This window comes from Ambystoma mexicanum, chromosome 6q (genome assembly GCF_040938575.1).
Source record: "Ambystoma mexicanum isolate Mex_15411 chromosome 6q, UKY_AmexF1_1, whole genome shotgun sequence".
Classification (NCBI taxonomy): Eukaryota; Metazoa; Chordata; class Amphibia; order Caudata; family Ambystomatidae; genus Ambystoma; species Ambystoma mexicanum.
This window is the reverse complement of record NC_090937.1, coordinates 720,966,873-720,990,050: the sequence shown is the minus strand read 5'-3', so window position 1 is coordinate 720,990,050 and position 23,178 is coordinate 720,966,873. Positions and strand designations below refer to the sequence as shown.

Genomic DNA, 23,178 nt, shown 5'->3' with positions numbered 1-23,178 from the left:
ACTAGACCTTGTCACATTCATATTGTGCAAGTGCAGTTAGAAGTGATGGGGGGGGTGGACCAAGGTATGGGCAAGTGCTAGTGGGAGCACAGGAGCAGAAGTGCCAGGGGGTGCCAGGGGAGGAGACTACTGGCTAAGTGCTTGGGCAGAGGTGCCTCAAGGGGTGGATGCCTAGCCGCGCGGCAGACCAGAGGGCAGTGCTAATGGGGGTGGATGCTGGCGTCTACTGGGCAAATGGCTTGGTAGCCTGTAAAACTCATGAAGGACCAGGCCGCCATTTACAGCGGCTGTGGGTGACCACCAGGGGAGCCAGTGGGGAGATTTTAAAGCTGGAGAGATGCAGTCCTTTCGCTTCAGGCAAGGATAAGTCTTGCAGCCCTATTCTGGATAAGTTGAAGGGGGCAAAGGGAGGAAAGAGGCAGATTGAGGTAGAGGCTCTTGCAGTAGTCCAGCCTGGAAAGTACCAGAGATCTGAAGACATTGAGTTTCTGGGGGAAGGTGAGTGTGATGCTGGAAATGCATTGGCGGGACAGGGCCCCCATATGCTTGTCCTTTATTACTTCATCATGTGTGCTCTGTCTTGTTTTCCGTGCAGGAGTTCATGTGGGACTCCTGGCGGTGCGGCTCTTCCTCTTTTTGGCTTGGTGAACAGAACCTTGAGATACCCTAATGGCACCCATGGTGGGAGTACGACCCTGTACTCCTAGTGTATGTTTTTGGGCACCTGTGTGTGGCCCATAGAGCAGGGAATGGGCTGGTGGCAGCTCCATGCTGAATTTGACAGGTGCACTGAATATCCTCCATTTTGGGATACCCAGGCCCTGCCATTGGAATCAGTTGATTCCGGATAGGAAACAAGAATGCCCCTGTGGCCTCTTGCTTTCTATCGCCTGTTACCTTATTTTCCCGAAGTCCCGGGAAGCCCTGACTCTGTCCATTCCCCCTGACTGGCTGTTGGGTGGAAGTTCCATATATGGTAGTGTGGGGAAGTCCAGGCCAGACTGGCTGGAGCCTTCCCAATTACTTTATGTTGTGGGTACGCCCTTGGGGTGGGACCTGGGTGAATGGAGTGTGTGATGAATACGCATTTCATGTTATGAGTGTCTAGTATATGGTGTTTGACACAATGACTGAGACAGCCCTGCCCGAAACTGGAATGAATGCAGTGTGGAGTGCTGAATGGCAGAGTCCTTGTCCAAATCCACATTCCCTGTTGTGAGTGTCTGGATGGAGAAGAATGGCCTGAATGCACTGAAAGCCTGATTGGCTGCCTAACTGCCTGAATGCCCTTCTGAATGATTGGTTGCCTGAGTGTGACCCAGCAAAGTGAATGGGAGATCAACAGTATATCTGGCGACCTCTCACTGATGGAAATCGTTCAGAGCTGAAGTTGATATTTAACCATGAGGCCAACTGGAAGAAGAAGAATTGCTGCTGCTGTCCTTTGCCAATCTGAAAGCTGCTGTGCCTTCAAGGAACTGATCCAAGAGAAGACCTGGCTAGGAGACCTCTTCCCGAGCTACGAAGGACCATCGTGCACCAGCAACTCTTTGCCAGAGCTCCCTGGACGTCAGACCCTCGAAAGGCTGCCGACCAGAGACTGGGACGGCCGCGAATCACAAAGTGAAACGCCTGGACATTGAAGTCCATCACTGTCGACGATTGTCGTAGACGACCAGAGCCGCAGTGCTCCTTTGCCTAAGCCATTTGATCCAAGGACTCCCTTGCTCATCACAGTCGAACGATTTTGTGCTTCCGGAGAAAGTCAAGGCCGCCGACAACCAAAGAGAATCCGCCAGTGGGTTTCCCACCACTCGAAGGTCATAGACACCAACGACCCGATGCCCTTGCTGGGCCAACGTTCCTCGTTACCTCTCCGGGGCAACTAACGCTTGTCATCGAGTTGCACTGCACGCTTCAGCTTGCAGGATGGTTTCGACCGATCGTCAACGAGAACCGCAAGAACCGAAGCTGCTGCTGCAACGACAGTGTTCACCCTTTTTTTCCACTAACTCTCAATGACCCATGGCTCCTGCCTTAAAGGGAGTGCACTCAAGAGGGGCCTGTCGACGACTCACCGAAGAACTCTACTAAACTCGGTACTCTGGGGCCATAGAACCTTTAGAAGGAATCGAGACTATATCGAGCATAATTGGACTGGGCTTGTCAAATATATTTTATTTATAGGTGTCCCAGGTGGGGGGGATCCTCGCACAGAACTGTCTCTAGGTAGACGGGGACTGTTCTGCCATTGCTTGATTTAACTTGCTTTCTTTCTGTGTTTATCGTTGAGTCATCTTACAATCTGATTCATATGCTATTTGGGGCTGTTAGCTGTGGTCGCATTTCAAAGGAATCGATAGTTAAGAGTGGTACCACGTAGACCTGTATGTATTTGCCATTATAGTATTGCCAAAGTACAAAGTGTGTTATTGTGATTGTGTATATAACCTTGAACCTTATTTATATAAAGACTGTGTTTTTAGTAACATAGTGTGTGGACATTCCTTTGTGGGTGCTTGGGGACTACACTGTACTTAAGAACCAGCTTGCATCATCTCCTGAGAGCTAAGCCTTCATTGCTCGACCATTGCTACCAACAATATAGAATCTTGACTGGGGTGCTTTGTGCTTCTACTCTGCCATATATAGAGCAGGAGTACAAATAACCCCCCTCCAGTCTTTACAGTGAGGAAAGGGAGAATGCCTTGAAGGAAGTGAAGATGAAAGTGTGTCTTCTTGCAAAGGTCCAAGATGTGAGGGGTGAATGAGAGAGAGCACTCTTAGATCACCCCAAGATGTTTGGCCTCACTAGATTGTGTGTGTAGAAGGCCTAATTAGGGCGGTCGGAGGACACAGGGTGCAGGGGTCCCAATCAGAAGGATCTCGGTCTTACTGGCATTAAGACAGAGATCATTGCTTGCCACCAAACCTAGATAGCGGTTTGACAATCGGGAATGAGAGAGAAGGAAGAGGGGGTAGTAAAGGGAAGCTTGAAGGAAAGTAGAGAAGGAGGACATCAGGTGTCACATAAACCTTTGCTCTGTTTCAGTCTGCAGCAGATTAGCAAGATTCCGACTTGCCAGCAGAGTTTGACTCTGTATCTTAAAAGACAGTTTGCACACCCATGAATATGTTTATTTTAATTTTATTGAGCATTTGTAAGGCACTTTAAACCACAGCATTGTGTTTCATAGTGCGACAAGGCTAAATGGGATGGGAACAGGAGAAATTATAACAATGGCAATAACAGTCACTATGTAGTCGTTGTACTTGGCCTTGTTGTATTCAGACATGCAAGTGCAATGAGGAGGTGGGGATGGAAGGAAGAGAAGAGAAGAGGAGTGGACAAGTGCTGGAGGAGGGCATGGGAGGAAAGTGCTAAGGGGAGCCAATGAGGAGAACCTCAGACTAAGTGCAAGTACAGGCGACTCACAAGGGTGGGATGTGGAGCCACATAGCAAGGGCCCACAGGGCAATGTAGTGGGGGTGGAGGGGTGCTGGAATTGACTGGGAAAAAGGGCCTGGGAATCATGGAAGATTCACAAGGGTTGGGCCACCAGTCACAGTGGTAGTGGGGTGATTAGCAGGGAAGGGAAAGGGGTAGAGAAGAGCAGAGTTTTGAGCAATTTCTGGAATTTAAGAAGGTCCTACACAAGTGTGAGGGGGGAAGGGAGGCTATTCCAAAGGGAGGCACCAGCCAAGAAGAGAGATCTCCCCCCCCACTCTCTGCAACTTTGTACAATTAAATACATTTCCAAAAACTGTGAAACAAGGGTCAAATTGGCTTTATTTGCACACCAAAGAAAAAATTGTGATGAGAGACACACATCATTTGAATCTTGAAGTCAACCTTTCAACAAGTTCAAGTTTGGGAGGGAAAACCTCTATCACAATGTTCTGTGGCATAGACTGGGCCCTGGGAACAAAATCTGGAGCGATTTCATGTGTTTGTATGGCCAGCACATTCAACGTCAGATCTTTTACAAATTCCAAATACATCGTCTGGAGGACTGGCTTTCCCACCGACTGTTTTGCTTTCCCACCGACTGTTTTCTTCTTTTGGTAAACTCCTTGTTGTAACAGAAATGCCTGAGTTTTCCTGCAGTTGTTGATTGTTCTCTGCCAATGTTCACGTTATGTGCAAGTACAGCAAGTCTTGTGCAGGCCTTCATAATGTCTATGAAAAAAGGCAACTTTTTAGGCCTGGACTTTAGGCACATATTATGGAACGCCTCCAAATGTCCAGTGTGGCAGAATTCGGTGAGTCCCCTCATGTCTCCTGAAAGCGTTTTGTCATAAACCATCTTCTTTAGCGCTGTGTGAGGGGGAGCCTGGCACCAACCACCTTTTCTTACACTCATGCTCCTTGCTCAATCGTCTATGTGCACATTTGTGGAAATGTGTGTTTACTTGCCAACAGTGTTTTTTTTAACAATGGTGCATCAATTAACAGCATTTTTCAAGCAGCATATCTATAAATCTCTCACATGTTTTTGAGCTCCACCAAAGATGGTTGTTGATAGAATGTGACCAATTTAAAATGCTTTTTGTAGCCTTTTTTTTTTAGCAGCAGCTGTAACTTTTAGAAATTGATTTTGCAACGTGCCATACATCATACTAATGCTGTATGTGTGGGAACCGCTCTTGCATGACCATGGCTATTCCCACGTGCCTGTCAGTGGCTATCAGGCCTATTTGCATTCCTCTGGATTGCAGAAGTTCAATGGATTTAATGTACCCATATTTTTCCATTATAACCGAAGATGTACATTCCAACACTTGCACAGCGACTGAACTCACTATATTTTTGGTTTCCATGTCTGGTAGTGGTAAGTGCAGTATTTAGCAGAAAACTCTGTACTGTCGTACTGTCCATCACCCGCAATCCTGAGCCTTTTTCCATTGAAAGAATTGTCCAAAGATATTTTTTAGAGTGTCCGTGCCTGGCTAGTAGCCGGGAACAAGAATTTCTTCTGATATCTTTAGTATGGGTTTTTTCAAGTCCCACAAATGTACAGAAAAATTCAATTTTACTGAACGTTGATCCGCTAAACAGCAAAGTAGATGAACAAAGTACATGTCCAACAGGGACTTTTCCAAGTATAGGTTGGGCAGACCATGAAAATGTGTTATGGTTGTGCACACAGCTAACCTTGAGCTTCAGGTTGGTGCCTTTAACTACACGAGTAATGTTCGCCAATGGCTCCCCACAAATCCTCCTATCACATCTTATCATTTTCGGAAAAAGAGTCTGTTATTTCTGTCTCTTTGTGGTGACGTTTTGTGTGGTGACGTTTTGTGTTGTAACAATGGTCCATGATTACTTTCTATGAGTCACTAATGACATTCCATTCAAACTCTAGACATTGGACAGCTGCATCACGGCTCTGAAGCTTGACTGGAACATGCTGAGCTTCAAAAAGTAGCTGCTCCTAATCAGCATTGGTTTGGCAATCCATTTCATTGGTTTGTGCTGTTGTCTGGGTCTTCATGCTCCTCTTCTACCTAGGTCTCTAATGAATTAACAGAAACATGCTTAATGTTTTGTACACATACATAATATATGATTTACAACCTCAACATGTCAAATCAATACAATACTTCATAAACAACTTATTTGAAAACAAATGTTTTCGTTATTTCCCCTTGTTTTCTGAATTGTCCTTGGAACATTCAAATTGGAATTTGCCGACCACAAGTCCAAGCTGAAAAGCTGCATTTTGAAATTGTATCAACCATGCAATTCGCTCTTCAACTTCAAGAATCATATATACAAATCTATAAACTTCAAAGAATCATATATATAAATATAACCAATTTCACTCTGGCAAAAATGTCAAAACTAAACATATTACATCAATGTTATAAATGATAACTTGAAATGTATACATATCTTGCGTATACCTTAGGTCCATGGGTCTCTTCAATTTCGACTGCTTCAGTAGTACATTGCTTATACATAACAAATTCAATAAAAACAATTAGATTGTTAAACTATGCAATGTTAAAATCTTTGATCACACAAACTTGATCTCACAAACTGCATCTTGAGACAGTTGATTTAATGATTGTTGACCTTATGGTATAATTTAAAAATATCTAAAACGATATGGCTGATCGTCTGATTACAATGTTGACATTATTATGGACAGTAAGTCTAACATCCTGTATATTTTGCATTTTAAAAAGACAGATTTGAAAGTGTGACTGATCGCCTTCAGAGATGTTGCAGGGAGTTGGTGTGTGATCATCCTGCAAAACATATTGCTTAAATGATGCGTTTACATTCTTTTTTATAACGATTACTTTTTAAACAAGCAGCTAAAGTTTATGAAAAAAAATATATTCCATTCATATAGTGGTGAAAGTGTCTGGAATACAGCAACAAAGTAGGTTTTTATTAAGTTAATTGTGGCATTTGTTGCGAGAAATACATTGAGGTTGTTGATCTAATGGTTTGCAATTTGCAGACAGTATTTCAAATTATAAAAAAAAACTATTAATATAATTCAACACATTCTCAGTTATACCTCATCCACCAGAACGTTTGCAGTAAAAGAGTAGTATGTTTTTAAAGTTCCTGCCTCCCTCTATATACAAGTAATATCCATAATAAAGATATAAAAGCAAATTCTAAAATAAATTCCACACAAAAGTTGGTCAATATTTACATAGAAGTTTACATGCCACTTCGACAGATTTCTGGGTTACTGTGCACTTAGGTGGATTTCCAGTAATTTCACCAACAATCTGTACTAATAAACTCTCTCCTCTGCATACACCTCTCAAACTACCTCCACAGCACTGCAGTCTGTTAACTTGCTCTTTTCACACTGAACCCTAATTGTTCAGACGTTGAATCTAAAGATTAATATTAGGGTTTGAGATTTGAAAAAGAAATGTATTCTATTTCCAGAAAAAGGTTTTTGTCAGTGACACATAGAAGTTACAATGATGTAGCGGAAGAACATGCAATGCTAGCCATCTTGGTTATCAAACGCACTACATGTATTGAGTTAACTTACTCGTTACTTGGATTACGAGAGCTAATGGTAGATTGAAGTTCATGTATAAAGACCATCAGGACCATCAACATTGGCAACACAGATCTTGTAAGGCAGGCTGCCCTGAAGTCATGCAGTACGGTATCGCATAGCGGTGGTGTGTCTTCTTTAGCAAGCAGTTCTCCAACACAGCTGGCATAACCTCACAACGCTAGCAAGTACACCAGGTGGAAATGTTTTCCATGCGATTGTGTTAGGGCTCCGGTGATTGATCGTCATGAATAGCATCCGATTCTGTATGGTCTTGTTTTTTTTCTCTTTCACTGATTCTCTCCTCTGAATATTTTGACTCGTACATGTAGGGTCGAATAGTGGCCATATTTCCTGAATATTGAAGAAGAACAGAATCAAGTGTCAAGAATCGAATTTCTTTTGTTTGTGCATATTAACGAAATGATGGTTCACATTACAATTCAATGTGAACTAAAAACAAGTGAAAAAAAAGCAATGCTAGAAAAACCAATTGTGCAAAGACAAGATTAATAGGCTCAAACTTTGAAAGTTCGCAAAGACACATGTAAAGAACATACCATGTTAAAGTAGAATTTAAATATGGTTTGGTAAAGACATTTGTACATAATATAAGAAATTAATAAATAAAAAGCGACTACTGAGTTAATTAATTTTTGACCGCATATGTACCGGTTCCCTGTGTGTCATACTTGGTAGATAGCTGAACAGAGCAGAAACAAGTCAGGGAGACTCGAAATAAAATACACTGATGCGAAGGACAAAGCAACTCCTACTTCTGTGATCAGAAAGGGTTTGTTTATATTTGTTGAGGAAAGAGACGTCTTGGCATTTGCATGGATACACCTCAATAGATTGCGCACAGCGGACGTTCACATGAGACGTGCATTGGCGTTGTCAACAAGGGCATAAGTGTCTAATGATGTCAGCTTTAAGGGCAGGTGATATGTATTACTGCCCCAAAGGCACTTCAACTTAGGGCGATAGATCAACGGATAAGATTTCAACAAGATAGCGGTGCCCAGGCAGTCTTTTTCGTATGTAGAAAAGTGAAGAAACCTAAGGAAAGATGCAAATTAACTTTTTTTAAGATTGATCGATGTATGATTGAAAATACATGCATGATCGATTGGGACAATAAAATTTCTGAGCGAACTACCCCTTTAAGGGAGAATCAAATTCATAAGTGGCCAGAGTATTAATATTATATTTCTTATATGGATTATGACTGTTTTTACAACCAACAAGATGGATAGCTTTGGGAAAGGAAACTTTACTCTCACAACACACCATTACATATTCTGGAATTACGGAAATCTCTCCCTCTGAGGAAGAAAAATACTGCGTCCCTCCCAACAAGCTCTTCCTAGTCGCTTTGGGCACGTGTCCTCCCAGGTGATCCTCCCATCTGATACCACCCTCTGGGTTAGGATCAGGTAGTGGCTGCCTTCCCCTGGCCACCTGAAAGAAGACTTTCACAGGATTCATCACACATCCTCTTCTTCTTGAAGAGTATTTTCACTTTAAGTTGTGTATGCTATATATTCTTTTCTGGTTTTAATCCTGATATATAATCTAGGATGTAGCGGTTGATGGTGTGATGGTGTGAGTGTTTTGGTTTTTTGGTTTTTTGGTTTCAGGGTTAGAATTTGGTTGCTCCCTTCGGAGTACAGAATTTGACATCTTGCATTTAGACATTTACATCATGCTACTAACAACAGTGTGGGATTGGATTGGATTGACGTTAAGAGATGGGCTAATTCAGTTTGTTCTTGTGTACCTTAGCAAGGAAGTTTGTGTTCCCCCGAAGAAGGGTTTGACATCCTAAACACATTGGGCATTATTAGGACGTAAGATTCTTAATCTCTCTAAAATTGGCCTTTCTCCATAAGAGAACTTCTATGTATTGCTGTTATCTACATAATTGTAAATGTTTTCATAAATGTTATCTGCGCTGGAGAAAACAAAGTCAATATCATTGTACACATTCCTACATATACTATTGTCTGAATGTGTTTGAAATATATGTTGATTTATGTGAGATATATATTTAGTAAAAAAGAATTCTCAATATAACAAGTTTTGAACTCTGTTTTTTAAGAGTTTGTCACGGAAGGCATATCCGATTGCAGTGCACATGGGTTTCTCATTAGGTAATAAATAGCTTTTTCTGTTTAGAATGTTAGTTGTCCTGTACGCAGAGCACCTGAAGTACAAAATTGATCAATACAAATACCAATAATTATATTTGAATATTAGCTGTGCACCCCCACAATTGTTCTGCTATGTGTTCTAGGCACAACAATTGGAGAGAGGCTGGCTCTGTAAGAGTATGCACCGTTGGATGCCCGTTCATGCTGTATGTCTCTACTACTGGGATGTGTACTTTCTAACTCCTCTAACTAAGAAATTAATGAAGCTCCTTTTCTACCTGAGGCTCCTGGTCTACTTACATAATGGCTAACCACAACATTGGCGATGAGGTGAACCTACTACTGCCTTAACTACCTGCTGATGTACCTTTGCTGTGCTGGGGAGACAGCCTAAGTGACACCCACTGCACCAACCAACTAGATGACTTCACTACTCTTGCTATATGTGTGCCAGCCTCCCCAGACAGCAACTACCAGCCCTACTGCCAAGGCTGTCTACATTTGCCATATCGCTTCTGTACCTGTATTTGCTGCTAGAATCCACCTATTTGGATGTACTTGGATTTATCTTTTCCACAGGTCCCGACAAAGCTTGGCGACAAATGGATGAGACAAGAATTAGAGTGATCAGGTGATCTCTAGTGCTGTTATGGACTTCATTCCCCATTGGATTACAGTACAAATCCTGGCACCTTTCTGCACTACCTTGAAGTATGCTGTCTTCTACGTATTTTGTAAGACAGGCATTGTATTAAGACAGACAGACTCAAATCATTTGTTTTAAAACCTTTCTTTAATAAGGTTCCTGGGGTGGTGGAATGCCCAACTGGCCATAACCCTAAAGGGATGGTTCCCTTAACTGATGTTTCTAATGGCTGTCGTTGTCTAGTAGTCCAAAATAAAAGTCTGCCTGTGTCTAAATGTATGCTTGCCCTCACGCTGTACAAAAAATGTGATAAGGAGGCTTTTGAAAAGGAACAATAGTGGGTCAACAAAATTGGTAAACCAAAGTTGGTTTGAGGTGCAATTCGGTCAATGTTACAAAGATGAGTTCTCTCACCAGGGCTGTTCGTAAAATCTTCTCCACAGGGCCCTTATAGTAAATTCAAACACCTTCAATGTCCTTGAGTTCCTTGGGGTTCCCTTCCCCAAGCTTCAGATTGTTCACTCCCAGCTTCCAATATAAAACACAAAGTCCACTTTTCCATTTAAGTCTCTCAGGGTTCCTTTCCCCAAGTTGAGGCCTCTTCCAGCTTTCAAAACACAAGACACAAAGTCTGCTTCTTCAGTCGACCTCTCAGGGTTCCCTTCTTCAAACTCAGGCCTTCTCCAGCTTTCAAAACACAAAACATAAAGTCAGGATGTGCCTTTTTCTTATGAACAATCTTTCATGCATATCATCCTTTAATGGGGTAGAGTCAGAGGTTTTTGAAAATGCTAGGCTCTTTGCTTTTCATCAGCATGACCACTCCGGCCCTTTGCCCCTCTCTTGATTCTTTACTTTAACTTCCTTTTAAACATTTTATCTTCAGGTGCTTCTGGCACCAGTTTTATGTATTATTCCCCCTTTTCTGTGCACACTTGCACTGTCTTTTATTCTTTCATTCGGTTGTGCCACTTGCACACTTTCTCGTTTCCGTCTGTACCTCTTGCACCTTTTTCATGGCCTTCTCACCCTCTTTGGGTTGCTCCCACCCTTTTAATACTGTCCTTTCTCTTTCATGCTTCTTGCAATTCCACTGCCTTCTGTCACTCTTTCATTCATCTAATTTCATTGTCTAATACACACGCGCCTCTCGAACTCGAAGACTGTTACATTGTTACTTGCATCTTTAAAGATTTCCCGTCAGCTTCAAAGCGAGCACTCTTTGAAACGCGGTCCCCTTTCTTACGCGTATCTGGCGTTACCTTGTATCTGTATCATGCTCTTTACAACGCTCTGTAATGCTTTCAGACTCACCAGGCTGACTTCAGCACTGCTGCTTCACACTGGCTCTTCGGTCCGAGGTCAGTGTTTCACCATCTGCCCCCTCTGACACACCTGAGCTGTTTCACCGGCACAGGAGAACAAGCATTCACATAGACGGGCTCTGTGGGGCTCCAGCACGCCTCTCGATTACCACACAGAGACCCTTCTTGGCCCAGTGGAGACACAGCTCCCTCACCACGCACCTGCCCTTTTGCACGCCAGTTCCTCAGCGTATCTCTGGCCTCTGGTCCTGGGCAAATCTGTTGTCGCAGTTCTCCTCCCGACTCGCTCTCCTGCTGGCGCTCCTAATTGCTCTCTTACTCGCTCATACACTTGTGTCAGACCACACCTTTTATAGTGAAAAGACCAGTCAAGTGGAGTCAGGTGTGAATGGTTTTTATTGATTGCCTGACCCTGCATGACTCTATTAATGGGACAACAAGAGTTCTTGCTATGGTAGGGTCACCTTACTTTCCCCATGTTATTACTATGGGTAATCTTTACACAGCACTACTCTGGACTAAATCATTCCTAGCAGACAGAACAGAAACCGTATGGATTAAACCCTTCAAATCCACTCCAAGAGTTAACGACTGTGGAGTGCCACAAGGATCCTCACTATCACCACTGTACTTCAACATCTACCAGACTCCGGTTATCAGAATCTTCAAAAAGTACATTACATGCTACAACTACGCAGATGATACTCAAATCATCTACAAAATCAAAGACACGCAAGCCGATCGTTCAAGCCTAATCGAGTGTCTAAGAGAAGTAATTAACTGGATGACTGCCAACAACCTGAAAATCAACCCAGGAAAGACATAAATCATGATCATATCCAAACACCAAGAGAACGAAACAGCCATCCCGTGGCCAACGGAAATGGGAACTGCACCATCACCATCTAAGGTAGTAAAAAAAATCTGTGAGTCCTGATGGACAACACCCTAACTTTAGAACCACAAGTAAATGCAACAGTCAAGAAATGTTTTTTCCTCCTCCACACAGCAAGAAAATCCTACCTTTCCTCTCCTTCACGCACAAAACACTCACTATCGTCACCGTCATCTTGTCTAGAATCGACTATGCAAACAGCCTCTACCTCGTAATACCAGAATACATCCTGAAGAAACTACAACGGTTCCAAAAAACAGCAGCCAGACTACTCCTCAAACTATCAAGAACATCACTCCTGCCCTAAAAACACTACACTGGCTCCCAGTAAAACATTGCATCACCTTCAAAACAATGTGCATAACGCACAGGGCAATCAGTGGACAAGGAGCAGAATTCCTACAAAAGAAAATAACAATCTACAAGACAACAAGACTCCTCAGGTCAAGCAACAAAATCCGCCTGGAACCAAAACCATACCTCAAGAAAAAACTTGGAGGCACCTCCTTCTACCACTTAGCCGCAAAAACCTGGAACAACATCCCAAAAGAAATAAGAAACACCAAAAATCACCTAAAAATCAGGAAATTACTAAAAACCTGGCTCTTCAACACCACAGACTCAAACAAACTGAAAACCAAAACAGAAAGGAAAGGGATGACTAAACTGGAGTGGACACTGACAACTCCCAGATCCGACTGTGAACAACTCCATATGTGGTGAAGCTCCCACGGCACCTGGATGAGGGACAAAAGGTAAAGTGGAACACAGGCTACACCCATGGAGACGGAGTCAACAACCCCCACCCTAATCCCACCAACACCCACACCTTAGTTGCCACCGGGTACCAGAGTGTTGTGGAACTGTCAGAATATTCGCAATCACCACACTAGCTGAGTTGTGGGCATTGGCAGGCACACTAGCCGTACGAGTGAGAAGGGAAGACAGGTAGAGCCGCAATGGAGGATGGGAGAGGCGGGGCCAGATGTGAACGGGACCTTTAAGGCCGGATGACCCAGATCAGAACTGAGGCGCAAGGTGCTCCCGAACCACACCTGGGGAGATTACAGAAGCCCAGGGCCTCAATTCAGGATTAAGATGCCAACTAACCAATTTCACTAACAATTCCCCCCCTCTGCATACACCTCTCAAACTCCAAACCAAACACAACCACAAACCTACAGCACAACAAACCGCACCACATTGCAACAACAAAACAAAAACACACATAGACTCGCACAACAGTACATGACGACTACCGGCAGCAAATACCCCAGGTCCAGCCAACGGACCCACCAGGCTGAGGCCGCCAACAGCACATCACTGCTGTCACACGTCCGGTTTCTAGGTTCAGGAGTGGCACGAACCAACCATCCCCCATGCGGTCTGGGCGCCTGCAAGTGAAAGCCCACACAGGCCTCTGAGACCCCAGTGGGGAAAGAGGGTTAGGGAGTCGTTGGTTGGATGGGTTCTGATTGCGAGGATAACCGGTAAGAGGGTTGGGAGAGGGGAAGTGGATAGGACAGGGGACATGGGAAAACACAATTAAATGCAAATTCATTACATACACTAACATTCATGCACACTATACACTTTAGGGCTAGAAAGGCACTTATCTCTGGGGTGAGTGCTGGCTTCCTGCCTGCGCACTCTCAGGTCCGGTTTGTGGAGCAGTATCAGTGCTGCAAAGAGAGCAGGAATTACTATGCGTGTTTCCTCACACACACACACACACTCATAAGCAACACTTTGTACATGCGCCAGGTTAATCCCCCCTTCAGAGTCTGCTTCCTGCCTCTGTGTTAGTTGCATGCAACGTGAGAGTTTGCCTTGGGTGTGCAGTTTTAATGCCGCAAGTGGCTCCGTGCTGCATCTATGCCGTGGGGTGTAGGTTTAGTCTAGATTCGCCTCCTAGGGGGAGCATTCGTGCTGTCTGTCACATGTGACGGGTTGCGACTTGCCAAGTCGCACAAGCTAGCCGAGAACGCGGTGTACGCCGCATGGCTAATTAAGTATTCTAATCACATGCAGAATATATGCACTGCTCGGGCCGTTGTTACATAATCATGCGTGCAAACCGGAATCAGCCCGCTAATGTCTGTGGCGCTAAACAAAGCTTAGACATGAACTTAGATTCAGTGAGGCATGGGGACCTAAGATTCTGGGCTGTGCCCCCCTGCACGTGCCCCTCCGCTCCTCTCTGTGATTTTCTGCTGTCTGCTTCTTTTTTTCCCCCCTATGCTGTTTGCCTCCCCCTGCGCAGTGCGACTTATCTTTTGCAGGTGAGGGGCCTGTGGAGTAGTGCTGTAGGGCATGGACCCTCGTGCTGGTTCCCGCAGTGGGAGCTCTGGCTGACACGTCCTCTCGGGTCGAGTGTTCGAGCACAAGCCCCATGCTTTGGCTCTGGTGTGCACGCGCGCATGTGCCTCGCCCAACGTGGGCCTGGTTAAGTAGATCCTGGCCCAGGGGTGCTTGGGTATTGTAGTTCTGCAGGTCTTTTTCCTGCAATGAGGACATAGAAGCCTTCTATAAGGCTGCAATGTTTTGCCTTTTGTTGGATTATTTATTTTACATGCTATTAAGCGTCTAGCCCCAATGAGGTTCTGCCAACAGAGTCCCATGCTCTGCTCCATGACAACTGCTCTCTTGCCCTTTTTCAGCTTCCCCCCACTAATCCACCCCCTCCCCTACTTTTTCAGAGCCACCAGAGCTCCAGGGGACCACTCTGGTGGTGATAGTGTACAAATGTCCTTTAACATTAACATCTTAGTTGCCTCTTCCTCGTCTCAGTGTTTGTTGCAAATGGGGAGGGGGAGTTGGGGTGAGATTGTAAATAGCCCACAAAGGCTGAGCGGGAGTAGGCTGTGGTACTTTTGGATTTGTTTATTGAAATATTAGGGGCTCCAAAGGGGAGATCTGCCCTTGTTTTTTAAATGGGATGGTTTCCCCTTTTGGTAGAATATTCCACCCTGCTGGCTGTTCTGTTATTCAAGTATTAGTCTTGATAGTATTCCCTGTGGTCTAGATGGGTAACAGATTAATAGATATTAATGTCACGGTCCTGTCTCTGTTGTGCTTGATCTTTCTTCTCACCCAAACTCATGTACAACTCTTTTCCTCCTCTTACTTGGACCATGAACAATGGGTCCTATAAAAGTAAAGACACTGTTGGGGACAAGAGTTATAAAAGGGTTTGTTCTCCTTAGTCATCCAGGATATTTCATCTTCCCTTTTCGTGAGGGGAAGTCGAGGGGTAGGATGGGACTCTGGTGACAATACCCCATGAACAACCAGGGTGGGTAGGATGGATTGGGGCATGGAACGGGGGATACCATGTCTCGCCTTCGGACAACCTGCTCGCAGTTGCCAAAGACCCCCTGCCCAGGTGATCCTCCCTCGCTGGTCCACCCGCAGGATTGGGATCTAAGAGCGAAGGCCCTTCCCTGACCACCAGTGAAATGGATCCCTGGGTACTACGCGTGAGAACACCCTCATGTTTCTCACAATTTCCACCTATTTTGCTATTTGGTCATTTCGATAATATATATGCAGGCCTGCTAGGGCAAAAATTGTAACTTGCGATGGAGCTGCTGAGTTAATTTGTGAGTCATGTGATGGCTGGGATGTGTACTTGTGTTGCTGTTTGGCTATGGTGTATGACTTTTGTGGCCTGTATTTTGTATATGAGGTGCTAATTTACGGTTATGATGTATGTCTAATATGCTTTCTCTCACAGCTGACGGCCTCCTGGCACATGTGAGGCACTGGATGGTGGGCCTTATTAACTTCAACTACTATAGCCTTATAGACCTTATATAGTCACGGGATAATGACCTGTCACTAAGTTATGGCCTGAGGCGAGGCCACCAAGGGCAATATGTTGGGGGAAGGTGGGTCATCCAAGCGATAATGACCCCTCCCAAGGTCTACAAGGCACTAGTGGCACTAGCAAATCATGTCTTGTGGTTTTGATGGGAAAGTAAAAAAGTTTGTGTAATAATGAGAAAGTAAAATTGACAAACTCAGTACATTAAATGTTGGTTTTAATTTGAAACATTTAAATAATAAGGTCCTCTTCATTAGTTAAGCATACCAATTGCAAACTTGGTTAAACAGGAGAGGGATTAACACAAGCATGCTTTAGGGGTCTTGTACAAGTAAAATGTTTCCCTATAAGAAAGAGAACGCTTTTTGCCATGTTGTAGATTTTTCTATTGTATGTCAAATATGATGTTGCAGTGAAGAAACAGAACGTCCTAGAAAGGAAGTGTCTTGTTGAAAGACAACTTGCCTGGAAATTGTATTATTGGTTCCCTGTCTTCTTTTGAAATCAAAATGTTCAGAATGCAGTCAATACTAGTTGTTATTGACTGCCCTTTAAACATTCTAGTTGCCTGAGCGGAGTTCAATAATGATCCCCAGGTGCTAATAATGCTTAAAGTTGCCTATATCTTATGGATGCCTATTTTTTGCCTTGTGGGCTGATAAGACTGCATTATGTTTTTGTGTTGGGAAAGGTCTAACTTGTTTTACCGGGTCCATGACCTACTAAAGGTAGAGCTGGGGGTGGTTTCTCTGTACTAAAGCGTATAAGTAATTTGCTTGCCAGCCCTGAGATATTAGATTTGAGGCTCTTTGCTATCTATGTTGCCACCTTCTACAGAATGCAACCCACTATAATGTAATTACAGAGCAGGGTTAGATCTTTTTACCCCAGTAGCAATAGGTTATAAATGTTTCCGGGATCCTGATTATCTGTGACTGACGGATAGCGATTTTATGTGAGCATTGTATTGTTTGATATGTGATATCAGTAAACTCATTATGAATTGGAAGAATGAAAGGATATTGAAACTCTAAACATTGAGAGGGCCTCCAATAGTCGAATTCCGACTGTTTATGGAATCGTATTCCATGTTACTTGTTTCTTTGGATTTATTAGAATGAAAAGAAACCATTGATAAAAATGTTGCGACCTTCTTTCTTGCTAATTGGAGTGCATGGGGTGTTGGACACCATTTGCATTCTGCCTGCTTCTGATGGAGTTGCACCTGATGAGTAAGTAAGTCACGCAGGGCTGTGTGCTTTACCTGCTGATCTGCTTGGCTAGGTTTGCACCCTTTGTTAGTGTGTTAGGCATCCCAGCTGGTTACCACTCATGCAGGGGCAGATTGTTGCTTGGCAGTTCCAGTGGTATGTGTGTGCGCTTGCTGTCTTTCACTTGGCTACTTGTCATTGGGTGACTGTGCGCTAAATAATTTGGAATGGATTGATGGTGTGGAGTGGCATCCCTTTGCATGTTATCCGAGTGTGTCATCCTCGTCACTAGTTTACTTATTTGTTATTGGGAATTGGCTGGCTGTGGAGGTTACCTTGTGGGGCTTGATCTCTCTTCCGATCACGAGGACGTTCGTAGGGTTTTAGTCATTGGATATGTGTCACTCTTCATTGTAGTGCGCTTTGTTGTGAGGGTAAAGTTGCAGGACCCTCTGTTGAGAGTTGCATGACAGTGCTGCGCACTTGGAGAGGTTGAAAAGCGACCATTGTTTTGATGTGGAGGGGTTTAGTGGTTGGTTGGTGCGTGGGTCTGCTTTCCTATGCTGTTATAAATCTCTCTTTTGCGACTCCTATCACAGATGGCTACAAGTATACACCCATTCGATGATGAGGTTCTCAGGTTTTTATTTTCAATTCAGCAAAGGGCCTAATGGCTATCCCCCCCTCTCTCTAACCTAAGAATGTGCAGTCCCACCCTAGCCCATATGTTTCTTGCCCCCAGAGTGTTAATAGTGATTGGTAACGCCTACTATCTAAGTGCAATTTGTCTATTGGAGATGGCCTTATCTATTTGTTCCTCCTCGGGGAACAATCTAGGTGACACCTATGAGGGACCCCATTTGCATAGTGCATTTCAATCACTCTGGGCACTTGCCTGATCTTCCAAACGCGTCTACTCCTTTCCCTGATGTTCCATGCTCTCTCCCCATTTTGCTACTAACCTCCCTTCCTCCCTCTCGTCTTTTGCTTTCCCATTCTCTTTCTCTCTACCACCATCTATCCACTGCTCTACTACACCACTACTACTCTCTCTCTCTACATCACTACTACTCTCCCCTTCTCCTCGGACTCTTCATCACTAATACTCCCCTCTCTCTACACCACTACTCATCAACCTCCTTACCACTTCTAATTCCCTCTCTCTACACTAATACTCCTCCATCTATACACCACTACTCCCACCTCCACTCTATTACCACTCATATTTCCACTCTACTATTCACATCTCCACACTACTAACACTCCACCCCACCTTCAAGTCAGTCACCCTCCTTTCACTATTGTAGTCTCCCTCTCACCCACGCCCTACTCTCCTGCTACCCCTTTTACATACACCTTGCACATGCACTCACACCACAGTACCACTTCCCCTCAGCAGCCAATACCTCGCCTTATCTATAAATTGCCTCCACTCTCTTCTACACTGTCCTTCTTCCTTCAGGTCTCTTGGTCCACCTCTTCTGACATGACCCAAACAACTCACAAATTCACATAACATCAGTGATCTGTTAACCCAGTCTTGAGCACCTTCATAGGATGGCTTTTTACAAGTTAATATCTTTTCAATAAGACACAATCTCCTCAACCACAGGTCCACATTTGAATTACCAAAGAAATTGGGTCTCAGGGAGGCATGAATAATGCTTAAAAACTACAGGCTAGTCAAAGGGGCAGGGATTGAGAAAGACATTGGCTGAATAGCCTTTCTCTTCTGAGGGTAAAATACCTCCCAAACCTGTCCTATCTTTTACGTCCTGCTACATATATAGTATCTCGCTTCCCTTCATTGTTGATAAAAAGTATGTTCATATATTTTCAGTATTTCATTCAAGTGCATTGATACTCCTTCTCCTGTTACCGCTTCTAACAATGACCACTTCCTCCATTATACTCTGGATTTCCTGCCATTTCTCAAACCGTAGACGCATCATGAATGTCCCTTTCTTTGTCGTTCTTGCTCTTTTGTCCTTCAAACAGCTTTCTACTGAAATCCACTTCTCATCATTTCTTGCGGTCTTCTGCTCTTACTTAGGAACAACCCCCTCGTGTTTTTCCTAATTCCCACTCATGACCTGTCTATTCTTCTGGTGTATTTGAATGTGTGTTGTCCACTCTGTTATGCTATTTCATGTAGACATTCTAAATATTTTATTGTTGTTCCAAGGATCTCGATAGTATTTCTCTGTTTGAAGTTTGGGTTCAAAGTAAATAATGCAATTGATAAGAAAGGAAAAGCAGGTGAATAAATATTGAAGCAAAAAGTTGTTGATGCCACAGTTCTGATGTAGGATGTTCAATGCTATTAGAACGGTAACATTCATTTTGTCTCGGAATTTCTTCTATATACCTTGACATTATCATCACATGCCTTGACATCGACATATAAGCATAAACAATATTTTCAAAGTATAAGCATAGCCTTTCTGTATCCCTATACAGCAGTTTACTGTCTTGTAGAATGCTTTGCATTTGGAGAAAATGTATACGATTTTCAAATGCAAATAACTAAATGATGGGAGAGTTGACTGTAGAAGTCTTTTGTTTTTCCATTCAACACTTTTCTCCCAAGGCCAGAATTAACTGCTTCTGTTGTCGTTTTGTGGTGTAGAGTTTAATAAACAGAATATCCTGTATGCAAACCCCTGTGAATAAAGTCAAACCTTTCTTTGTTACATTGATGGCACTTAAATATTTTCCAGGTTGTCACTTCCAGTCATGCACAGCCTATAACTATGGACAAGACTGTTCCACAATCATATCATCAGAATGTTAAAAGCAGAATATTTGTGTCGCATGTGGATCAAAGAACTCTCCAACTCCCAGAGATGGGCAAGGATTTTTCTTGAATTTTCTATCATGGCGCTAGGATCATCCTCTCGCTCATCTAAAAACACCACTATCTCCCTAATCCAGGCGTCCCTACTCCATAGGTTATTATATACTGCTGGTTTATCCCTACTGTCTAGGTTCTGACTTCGCTAAATGGGAAAACCGAAGGTCCAATGCCTTATCCCTCAAAACTCCCTCACGGACTTCCTATGCTGACCCTACACTATCTTGTTAGTTAACTACCAGGGACAATAGAGCAGGCCTTTCAGACTTGCTGCTCGATTCGGCATTCTTTGTATGATGCCCACTTTCTCCTCTCTCTACTCTCCTTCTCCCAACTCCGCCCCCTTCATTTCTTCTACTCCCTGTGTCTTCCTGCTCTGTTCCTCCAATCTCTCTCTCTCTCCTCCAACATCCCTCAGCCCTTTGTTGTTACTTCTCTGCCCTGTATACTACTGCTCCCTCCACCCACTCAGTGCTCAGGATAGGATTTTTATGTGAGAGTATTTTATTCCCTATTTTTAGAATTTGAGAGTAAATCCAATTTCAAGAAAGTAAAAATGAGTTTTGTATTTCGCAAGAGAGTAAAAAGTATAAGACATCCACCCATTGTGTGCATAAAGTTAAAAGTGTATAAAAAATATGGAAATCATTCTCCCACATTCTCTAACTTTTAGGTGCACGCTAAACAGCTGCATCTTCTTAATACTTAGGCACATAAACTCTATGAAAAACGACAAGCTATGCAGACTAGTGTATCGCCATGAGACAGATGAAGGGGGTGTTTTACAATGCATATATTGTTTGAAATAAAATTGTAGGCAAGTGTGAGTGGTCGGAAATGCGAGGCGGACAACTTGGTAATGGTAGCCATTTTATTAACTCAAAAGGATGTGACAAACACCACACTATCTCTAAGCTAAAGAGGATTGTCCTGCCTATCAAAATGAGAATTAATGGAAAACACTCTAATAAAAGGAATCTGTCCCTCACACTTAATACAATAAACTCATAAAGAGAGAATATGGAAATTCAAGTACAATTCAAGTAAAACAAGAACAGTTATATTGAATATGAACTTGATAACTGTATTTCTGATGTTTGTTAATCTGTTTAGAATCACATGCTGTGCATAGGTCCGACATCCAGTGGTCACTGCGGAGTATTGCATTTTGTTTTTCGTAGTCGAAAAGGGACGTCGACAAGGCGTGTCTGAAATACTATCCCTATAGTGACGTGCGTTGTACCCACAATCCCTCACGCGTCGAGGTCCCTCAGATTGTTTTTTTCCACCCAGCTACTGGTCGCCTTTACGCGGAGCTCCTCGAGAGACATTGCAGATTTCATCTCCTCGACCTTTGGTCGTTTTCCTATTTAATATATAACACATCGATCCCTCCCTCGACGCAGTTGTGAAGCTGTCTCCGCCGAGCAAGATTTTCGACGGAGGGGACGAGCGGAGGAGATCCTTCGGCGTTGCCGAACACGTGGCCTGGCCTCGCAGGCCAAATACAGTAGGGAGAGTGGGGTCGTGGGACATCTCTGGTTCTTTTCTGAGAATGCCTTTCCTTTTCCCCTTCCTTTCCCTTGGGGTCGTTATCATGATTTATTGCCTCGGCTATGGAGAGGACACCCTTTAGGTTTTGCCCGCGTTGCAAGGGCAAGTTTACTTGGAAGGACAAGCATTCACGATGTAACCGCTGCTTGCCCTTCGATCACAAAGAGGATGGTTGCACGGCTTGTCGGCTTCTTAAGCCAAAGACTCTAAAAGACCGTAGGGTCAAGAGGTGGGCGGCCTACGCTATGTCGAAGGCCGATTCTTCACCCACCGCTGCTACCATCGACAGTGACGAGGAACGTGATAACACGACCTCCGCTACGGAAGTCGTAGACCCCTCTAAAGAGCGCTCGCGCTCTTCGTCGTCTGTCCCCGGCCCCGACGGGCTCGGCTCACGCCCTGCTTATGGGGATGAACACCCCGGCGATACTGACGCACACGATACCACACATAAGCACACAACCCATGGCTCTTCTTCGTCAAAGACGAAGAAAGCATCAGCGCCCAAGGAGACGCAGGTTCCACCGGCGGCCTCCTCGGACCGTTCAGGTTCGAAGCCCCTCTCGCCACCGCAGCCGCGACCAGCGACTGGGCTTTCGGCAAATAAGGGCGCTGCCCCCAAACCATCAGCCGGCGCGCATCAGCAGAGAGCGCACGCCGCCGTAGAACGATTGACACCCGTAACGTAGAAACCACAGCCCTCCGCTGACAAACGAGTCGCAGAGAGCTTGGCGAGGATCGTTGTAGCCGACGCCCAGAAGCGTACGCCGAAAGACACGTCGAGCGCTACGCAAAGGTCGAAAGACTCGCCAAAAAAGCCCAAAGAAAGACAGGGACTACCCCCTTCAGTCAGGGGGACCCCCAGCACACCGGAAGGCTTTTCGGAAGGCGACGGGACACTTTCCTCGACGTTATGGGAGAGGTCGAGCCGTTTTCAGCTAGATGACACTAATTTTCCCCCGCTAGACCGCTCAGGGGTACCCCATGAAACCATGGAAAGGCTCCATCTCTGCATGGAGAGAATGGAGAGGTTTATGAAGACCCAGAACCCTCCCGCTCCCAAGAGAACAAGAGAAGGGCCTCAGGAGGACCCCAGGGCCAAATATCCGAGACTATTCAATCCCCAGCACTGGTGAGGAACAATACTTGGAGGAGGAGGATGAATTTGTGGACGATGAAGAAGGACAGAACCAGGAGGAAGGTCTGGAAGACAGCCCAGACATGGTAGGAGAAGGCTTCAGAGAAAATCCAGAAGAAGGACCTTCTCATCCCTGGCAATCCCCATCAGTATATTCGGACACTGATGTCCTGAACCCGAATCCTCCTGACAATTCACCTGTTAGAAACACGTCTCCCATTGACGATCAGCCCACATTCAATGCCCTGTTGCGCAGAGCAGCAGCACATTTCGAACTGGACACTGGGGAGATCTCAACTGAAATAGACTTTTTGGAAAGAGTAATTAAGGTGAAACCCCCGGTCAGCCAGACCATTCCCTTCCTTGCTTCAGTGAAGAGAAGAATCATCCCTTCGCTATCCACACCCGCACTAATCAGAGGAGTTAATCCAAGAATTGAAAACTTTTCACTCCTTCACCCTCAGACCCGCTGTACATCAGGGGACATTCCATTCCGGATTCCCTTGTAGTAACTAATACAAGGAAGAGGGCAGGGGTGC

General features: G+C 44.4%; 1 protein-coding gene across 2 annotated transcripts in view; it reads left to right on the top strand.

Annotated features, from left to right (window-relative positions):
* The window catches only part of TTC29 (tetratricopeptide repeat domain 29), a 1,778,411-nt gene that overhangs the window by 303,300 nt on the left and 1,451,933 nt on the right, over positions 1 to 23,178 (top strand). The gene's annotated exons all lie outside the window — the stretch shown is intronic.